The sequence below is a fragment of the Rhinopithecus bieti genome, unplaced genomic scaffold (assembly GCF_001698545.2).
Source record: "Rhinopithecus bieti isolate Rb0 unplaced genomic scaffold, ASM169854v2 scaffold_25940, whole genome shotgun sequence".
NCBI lineage: Eukaryota > Metazoa > Chordata > Mammalia > Primates > Cercopithecidae > Rhinopithecus > Rhinopithecus bieti.
In genome coordinates, this window is record NW_016811810.1 from 885,904 (window position 1) to 894,724 (window position 8,821).

General features: G+C 51.8%; 1 protein-coding gene across 7 annotated transcripts in view; it reads right to left on the minus strand.

Annotated features, from left to right (window-relative positions):
* The window catches only part of TRAPPC9 (trafficking protein particle complex subunit 9), a 745,023-nt gene extending 741,401 nt beyond the window's left edge, over positions 1–3,622 (minus strand). For 5 of the 7 annotated variants that reach the window (XM_017895132.1, XM_017895131.1, XM_017895130.1 and 2 more), the window contains exon 1: positions 3,353–3,622. The gene's annotated coding sequence lies outside the window, so the exon portion shown is untranslated. The remainder of the gene's footprint in view (positions 1–3,352) is intronic. The other 2 variants (XM_017895136.1, XM_017895135.1) reach the window with 1 other exon arrangement.
* Between the last annotated feature and the right edge of the window lie 5,199 nt (positions 3,623–8,821).

An 8,821-nucleotide genomic window follows, 5' to 3' on the forward strand; every position in this document is an offset into this window, starting at 1 on the left:
CTAGTCTAGGCAACAGAGCAAGACTCCATCTCAAAAAATAAATAAAATAAAATTAAATAAAAGTATCGTCTCATCTAAAAGCAGCATAATCAGCCAGGTGCGGTGGCTCACATCTGTAATCCCAGCACTTTGGGAGGCCGAGGCAGGCAGATCACTTGAGGTCAGGAGTTGGAGACCAGCCTGACCAACATGGAAAACCCTGTCTCTAATAAAATACCAAAAAATTAGCCAGGCGTGGGGTGCATGCCTGTAATCCCAGTTACTCAGGAGGCTGAGGGAGGAGAATCGCTTGAACCCAGGAGGTGGGGTTGCAGTGAGCTGAGATCGTGCCACTGCACTCCACCCTGGGCGATAAGAGTGAGACTCCCTCTCAAAAAATAAAAAAATAAAAAAATAAAACACCTGACCTCACACCTGTGATCTCAGCACTTTGGGAGGCCAATTCGAGTGGACTGCCTGAGGACGTCAGGAGTTTGAGACCAGCCTGGCCAACATGGCAAAACACTTTCTCTACTAAAAATACAAAAATTAGCCAGGCATGGTGACATACACCTGTAATTCCAGCTACTTGGGAGGCTGAGGCACAGGAATCGCTTGAACCCAGGGAGGAGGAGGTTACAGTGAACTGAGATCACACTACTGCACTCCAGCCTGAGTGATAGAATAAGACTCTTAACAAAAAAAAAAAAAAAAAAGACGCCAGCTACTGAGCCAGTTCTGGTATCTGAGACTAAGCTAATACAGGTATTAAAACAGCAAAAATACATATCTTCAACTTGGTAGTTCCTCCATAGAGCTACCATAAAACCAGCAATCCAAGAGATCTGAAAACATGTGTCCACACCAAAAACTTGTACAGGAATGTACATAGCAGAATTATTCCTCTTTTCTTGAGACGGAGTTTTGCTCTGTCACCCAGGCTGGAGTGCAGTGGCAGGATTTCAGCTCACCTCAACCTCCACCTCCCAGGTTGAAGCCATTCTCATGCCTCAGCCTCCTGGGAAGCTGGGACTACAGGCGTGAGCCCGTAATTTTTGTATTTTTAGTGGAGATGGGGTTTTGCCATGTTGTCCAGGATGGTCTTGAACTCATGACCTCAGGTGATCCACCTGCCTCAGCCTCCCAAAGTGCTGGGATTACAGGCACAGCATTATTCTTGTTTGTCTGTGTGTTTGTTTTCTCACTCTGTCGCCAGGCTGGAGTACAGTGGTGCGATCTCGGCTCACTACAAACTCCGCCTCCCAGGTTCAAGGGATTCTACTGCTTCAGCCTCCCGAGTAGCTGGGACTACAGGCGCCCGCCACCACGCCCAGCTAACTTTTGTATTTTTAGTAGAGAGGGTGTTTCACCATGTTGGCCAGGATGGTCTCGATCTCTTGACCTCGTGATCCACCGCCTCGGCCTCCAAAAGTGCTGGCATTACAGGCGTGAGCCACCACGCCCGGCCAGGCACACATTATTCTTTATAGCTAAGGAGTGAAAACAACACAAATGTCCCTCAACTGCCTGATACACAAAATGTTAAATCCATACAATAGGATATTATTCAGCCACAAAAGGAACAAAGTGTTGATGTAGGCCACAACATGAAAAACTTCTGAAAGCATTGTGCTGAGTGAAAGAAGCCAAATACAAAAGGTCACATGTTGTATGATTCCATTAATATTAAATGCCCTGAATATGCAAATCTATATATATCGAAAGTAAATTGGTGGCTGCCAGGGACTGTGGGAGGGGGAAATGAGGAGTGACTGCTAATGGGTATGGAGTTTCTCTCTGGGGTGATGAAAATGTTCTGGAATGACAATGGTTACACAAGTGTGAATATATTAAAAATCACTGAATTGGCCGGGCTCGGTGGCTCACGCCTGTAATCCCAAAACTTTGGGAGGCCAAGGCGAGTGGATCACGAGGTCAGGAGTTCGCGATCAGCCTGGCCAACATAGTGAAACCCCGTCTCTACTAAAAATACAAAAAAAAATTAGCCGAGCATGGTGGCATGAACCTGTAATCCCAGCTACTCGGGAGGCTGAGGCAGGAGAATCGCTTGAACCCGGGAGGCAGAGGTTGCAGTGAGCCGAGATCGCGCCATTGCACTCCAGCCCGGACGACAGTGAGAGACTCCGTCTCAAAAAAAAAAAAAGTCACTGAATCGTACACTTCAAAGCAGTGGATTTTATGGCAGGTAATCGAGGCTCAATGAAGCTGTTATTTTTGACACACTAGATTTCTGAAACATTCATTGTTTACATGTTTCCAGACAACTATTTTCCCTCTACACTACTGGTCTTCCACACAATTAAAAAAAAAAACGAACAAACACACACAACAAAACCTAGCCAGATCTGTAGGACGGCAATGTTCCTGGGCCTCCAATATCATTCATCCGATGCTCTGTTTCATGTTAACAAATAAAGATGTCATAGGTAGCTATGACTACCTTAGAAACACTGGACAGTCACCAGTTTAAACTAGGGCCGTGGGGATGGAAGGTAAGTCACTCCCCATACCTTCCAACTGGGCCTTGCTTCCAACGTTTTAATTTCTCTCTCTATAAAAACATTTGAAGACAGACAATGCATCCTAACACGGGAAAACTTTCCGTTAACAGACATTCACGTTGGGAAGGTCCGTAGGGGTGGAGGGGCGTGGGGTGGGCTGACAGGGAGAAGACCACAGGCCAGCAGGCTGATTTCCTCTCCCCACGCTTCCCTGGGATAAGTTGGAGTTGACAGCGCGCTTATCCCACAGAGTACCGCCTGATGCCGCCCAGCTAGATCGGAGTCACTTTGAATCCACGAGACGAGAGGGAAAGGGCTAGAGAAGAAGCCTGGGATCGCAGGGCGGGGAAAGCGCCGGGGGCGTGGGCTGTGCAGGTCCCCAGGCCCCAGCCGCGTGTCCCAGACCCCGCGGGCTCCAGGGGGCGTAGCCAGGCCCAGGGGCGGGGGGCTCCGGCGTCGCGGACGGCCCGGGAGGGGAAGTCAGGCGGAGACAGCTCGGAGGCGCAGAGGGGAAGGGGACCCCGCCGCGGGCTCGGGACAGCAGAGCCGGCCCGGGCAGCAGGTGTGGGCCGGGTCCCGGACAGGTGTCCGCCGAGTCTTCAGCGGGTGTGGACACGGCCTTGGACAGGTGTAAGCAGAGCGCCAACAGGAGCCAGGGCGCCTCGAGCAGGTGCAAGCTGCACCCCGGCCAGGCAGCGGACCCGGACAGGTGTGGCGGGCTCGGCCCGGACAGGTGAGGACCGGGCGAGCCCCTCCGCGGGACGCGCCGACTCCGCGGCCAGCCGCGCAGCCAGCCCTCCCCGCAGCCGGCCCGAATTGCCTGACCGGGAGCCCCCCCGCTTTGCACTTACACAGCCGGTGGCCCCGGGCCCGGAGCGGGAACCCACGACCTGGCGGGCAGCGGGACCGAGCAGCCTCTGCGGCCACTTCCCCGGCTCGGGGCTGGCGCTTCCGACTAGCGGCCGAGCCGGCGCTGCTCCTGCGCCTGCGCGGAGGCCGGGCCCGGACACGGGCCCGCGATCCGTCCCGGGTTTTGCAAGAGATGCGAGGGAAGCCAGGGGGCAGGAGCGAGGGAGAAAGGAGGGAGGAGGAGCTAGGGAGAGAAGAGGGGACAGGGGTATGGAAGGGACAGGGGGAGGGAGGAGGAGGGGAGCGGGAGGAGGAGGGAGAGAAAAAGAAGAGGTGAAAGAAGAAGGGAGGCGGAGCGAGGGAGAAAAGCAGGGACAAGGAGGAAGGGGACAGAGGGAGGGAGGAGGAGGAGGAGGGGGGGTGAAAGAAGGAGAGAGGGGCGGCGAGAGAGAATCGGGGACAGGGAGGGAGGGGACAGGGAGAGGGAGGAGGAGGGAGAGAGGGAGGAGGATGGAGAGAAAAAGGAGGGGAGAAAGGAGGGAGGAGGAGGAGTAGGGAAGGAGGGAGATGGAGGGAGGAGGCAGAGGGGGACGGGGCAAGAGAGCGGAGACGGGGAGGAAAGTTTCTGCACCTGGGGCAGTGCAGCTGGAAGGAGGCCCAGTCCTGTCTCCGCCGCTTACCAGTTCCCCAGGGCGCGCAGCTCAAACTTCACTTCCTCTGTGAAGCTCCGGGGTGGAGGCCCCGCGGAAGCCCACTGTGGATACCCTCGGCACCCCCCATGACCTCCACGGTCGTGACCCCCACTTTTCAGGTTGGGTGACCGTGGCGCGAGCGGCCTGGGAGCGCCTCTAGAATCGCAGGGCCCGGGAGGCGCATAAGGTGCGAGCCCCAGTCTGGGTCGGCTGCCCCCTGTGTGGCGCGCGGTCTTGATCCCCAGCTGGCACCATGGCACTCCCGACTTTGAGGGCCCCAACAATCCATCCACATAAAAGGTGCCAAAGAGGCGACAGGGTTTAGGACAGCTGTCGTTAGTTCAGTGCCAAGGCGCCAAGCTTGCTAAGTGCGGGCAGAAGCCATGTAAGGATTTAAAACCCTCTGGGTTCCAAAACAATAAAATAAAGCTGGAGATGGGGAAGGCTTACAGACTTAAGATGCCCAGCACATGAATTAACAGTGGCATCCTCAGGGAAGATGGAAAACAGAGAGCTGTTCTCCGTTTTGTATGTTTAATGTTCTGTTTGAATCTTTTAACATGTACATGTATTTCTTTTTCAATTAAAAAATCCTGACCAGGCGCAGTGGCTCACGCCTGTAATCCCAACACTTTGGGAGGCCCAGGTGGGTGGATCACTTGAGGTTAGGAGTTCCAGGCCAGCCTGGCCAACATGGTGAAACCCCGTCTCTACTAAAAATACAAAATTAACCAGACATGGTGGCGCGCGCCTGTAATCCCAGCTACTCGGCAGGCTGAGGCAGGAGAATCGCGTGAACCTGGGAAACAGAGGTTGCAGTCAGCCGAGATCACGCCATTGCTCCAGCCTGGGCAATAAGAGCAAAACCCTATCTCAAAAAAGCAACAACAACAACAACTGAAAAGGGCGGGGAGTGGTGATTCACGCCTGTAATCTCAGCACTTTGGGAAGCCAAGGCAGCTGGATCACCTGAGGTCAGGAGTTCAAGACCAGTCCGGGCAACATGGTGAAACACCGTCTCCATTAAAAATACAAAATTAGTTGGGCATGGTGGTAGGTGCCTGTAATCCCAGCTACTGGGGAGTCTGAGGCAGGAAAATCGCTTGAACCCGGGAAGCAGGGGCTGCAGTAAACTGAGATCGTGCCACTGCACTTCAGCCTGGGCGACAGAGAGACTCTGTTTCAAAAAAAAAAAAAAAAAAAAAAAAAATCTTAAAAGGAAAAATAAAGAGGACAGGAGTGGTTCTCTCAGCACATACAGCAGCAAGGGAGAAATGGTCTGAACCAGTGCTTTTCCTTTCAGCCAGCAGGCACTTACCCACTCTGGGCTGTGTGACCAGGGCTGTTTTATTATTCACATGTTTTATAAAAGAAGATACTATCCCTCATCCCTGCTCAGGGCTAATGGAAAACCAATTGAGTTTTTATTGAATTATTTTCTACAGAGTCAGAATGAGTTATAAATAACACACATCTTCAGGGCAACATAAATAGAGCTGATTTCCAGCATGCCAGACAGCCAGGAAGTTTTCAGCAGAGGTGCCCAGGGGCTGAGGAAGAGTGTCTCCCTGACAACACAAAAGCTGCCCAATGTGGCTGCCCCATAGTGTTACCACTGCATGGAGGACGTGCAGTGGCTCACAGCTGTAATCCCAGTACTTTGGGAGGCCGAAGCAGATGGATCGCTTGAGCCCAGGAGTTTAAGGCCAGCCTGGGCAACACAGGGAAACTCTGTCTCTTGGAAAAAATACCTAAATTAACTGGGCAGGATGGCACAAACCTGTAGTCACAGCTACTCAGGAGACTGAGGCAAGAGGATCGCTTAAGTCCAGCCAGGTCGAGGCTGCAGTAAGCTATGATCACTCCAGCCTGGGAGAGACAGCAAGACCCTGTCTCAAAAAAAAGTTTAAAACAAATTTTTTTTAATGAATAAATAAACAAAAGAGTGTATGGGGTTAACAGAGAATACAGAAAAGATACATTTCAAAGGCCACCACTAATGGAGGTCTGAGTGCAGAAACTAGGCTCCAAGCTTACCTCATAAGATCCAGGCAAGGGAGCTATTTTTAGTGCTGAGGTCCAGAAAGGAAACCCTACTTGGCTGGGGTCACACAAGTGGCTGGTGCTATTTAGGGATTCAAATCCAGGGCTGTCAGACCCCACAGACTGTACTCTTTCCATAGGTCTTTTCTTATTCTGTCTATAAGTGGATAAGGCAAGCAACTTGGAAAGCAAGATTGAAAGCTGGCAAAAGGAAACATTGCTTATTTGCAATGTACACACTTCAATCAATTTATGTTGTTGTCTCAGCAAATCTGTGGGGGAAGGACTTTCTAGCTCACAGGCCATGGAGGGAAGAAATAACTATATGTATTTAGCACAACTAAGAACCAGCTACTTGGTTAGACCGTCACAACTCTTCCTTCGAAATAACACACTGATGGTAACTACCATTTACGAAACTTTTTTTTCGAGACAGAGTCTTGCTCTGTGGCCCAGGCTGAAGCGCAGTGGTGCGATCTTGGCTCACTGTAACCTCTTCCTCCTGGGCTCAAGCCGACCTCCCACCTCAGCCTCCCATCATGCCCGGCTAATTTTTGTCATTTTTTTTTTGTAGAAGCAGGGTTTCCCTACGTTGCTCAGGCTGGTCTGGAACTCCTGAGCTCAAGTGATCAGCCCGCCTCGGCCTCCCAAAGTGCTGGAATTACAGGCCTCAGCCACCGTACCCGGCCTCATTTATGAAAGTCTTATCTGGCAGGCAATGTGCAATGTGCTTGGCATAAATATCTCATAACCTCACAATAATCGTATAAGGAGGAAACTCGGATTCAACCTCAAGATAAGCACCAAAGCTCATTTTAAACCTCACTGCCCTCTGCAAGATAACTATACAAATGCTCCTCGATTTATGATGGCTTGCTTCCTGATGAACCCATCGCAAAGTTGAAAAATCGTATGTCGAGCCACCCTAAGCTAGGGACGCCTGCACCATGCTTTCGGAGGTGAATGTAAAGTGGGAAAGGGAGCTCAGTGATTGAGCGGCTAGCCAGGATTCCACGCCAGGCCTTTCCATGTTTAACAGCTGCTTTCAGAGGTGTGGAAGCCTCCGGGAGGGTCCCTGGGGTAAGACGGGCTGAGCGTCGCCGCCTTCTGCAAGGACACCAGCCTTGAGAGAAGAGAAAAGGTGCAAAGGAAGATAGGCGGGGACGCCGCGGTGTCAGTCGAAGCGTGGGCTCCTTAAGGACAGGGGCTGTGTTTGACTCGGCTCTAAATCCCCAGCGCCTACACAAGCTCTGACACAGCATACACTCAGTAAACATGGGGTGAATCAGTTCATTCAATGAATGAACGAATGAATGAAACGCCAGAGCCCGCCACAGGGGTCTGCTTCCGCTCCACGCCCGGGCCTCTCACCGGCCAATCAACATCGTGGCTCGTATGCCCTGCCCCCTGATGCCGCGCCCATCACTCGCCCCTCTGGATTCCCTTCGGTTGCGTGGAAATCCCGGAGCAGTGGATTTCCCAGAGGCTCCTCCGGTAGCAGTGCGCATGCTCCAGGGCCGGTAGCTGAAGCATCATTTTCCCGCGGCGCCTAAGGGACGGATTGGAAAGCAATTGGCTTAGGGGACGGAAGCCAAGCTCCACCTGCCTGACGCCCGGCTCTTCTCGCAGAACCGAAGGTTCATTTTGGACCGCCCTTCCCCAGTACCACTCCCACCCCGACGTTGGTCCCAATCGGAACCTATCCTAAACAGGGCTGAAAAGAAGAGGGGAGCGACCGGAAGTGACGCACGAGGGCGAGCGGAAAAACAGAGGCCCAGCGCCTGTTGCCGTGGAAACCGAGCCCTCGGCTTGCGTCCCGCGTGCGTCACAGCTCCGGCTGACTACGCCCCGCGCGCGGCCCCGAGGCCCTGAGGCCCAGGGCGGGGACCAAAAGCCGCGCGCTTGTGACGGTGTCGCTGCAGGGCACGCTACGGGGCGGAGAGGAAATTTAGGGCCTGCCTCTTGTACGTTAGGTTAGTCAGCCCAGAAATATGTATTCAACCCCAGGCGCGTGCCTGGCATTGTGGAAGGCGACACGTGGGGAGAATTGTGACTGGCCCAGATGTCATCCCCCAGCCCAGTGGTCATTCCTCCCTGGAAGTCCTTACCCATCTCACCTGCTCATTCTTCAACCCCCAGTTTCCCGACCTCTCTTTTTCCTCAAGCCACGCCCTTCCACGCTTGCTTGTCTTTTCTGGGGTGGTCCTTCAGTCTAGAATATTCTCCACCTAGCACAATCCTGCTCCTTCCCTGACATTCTGCTGAAATTGCACTCTTCAGCCTTCCTAGGCAGCTGTGGGCTGTGACATGTGTCAGAGACTGATGAGTTTTCTTTTTACTTTTCTATGGTGCCGCATTTTTTTCTTTAAGCATACATACATTGATTTTATAATGAAACATAAATCGTTTTTAAAGAGATCAATTATTCTTAAAGAGCTTGTTACTTTCGGGAACACTTCTGGGGGTTAACATTTATATGTATTAGTATACATATACTTTATATATATATATTTCTAAATTCACAGAAAATTGACACGCATTGTAAAAAGAATCGTGATTATATCCTTTATAATCACCAATTTTTACATTTTTGCCTCATTTTCGCATTCTTCCTCTTTCTCTGTGTCCCAATTATGTCCTTTATAGCTATTTCCCCTCTGTCCAGAATCATACTGTTGCAATTAGTTGTCAAATCTTTTTTTAGTATCCTTACAGGGTCTCAGTCTTTCTTCCTCT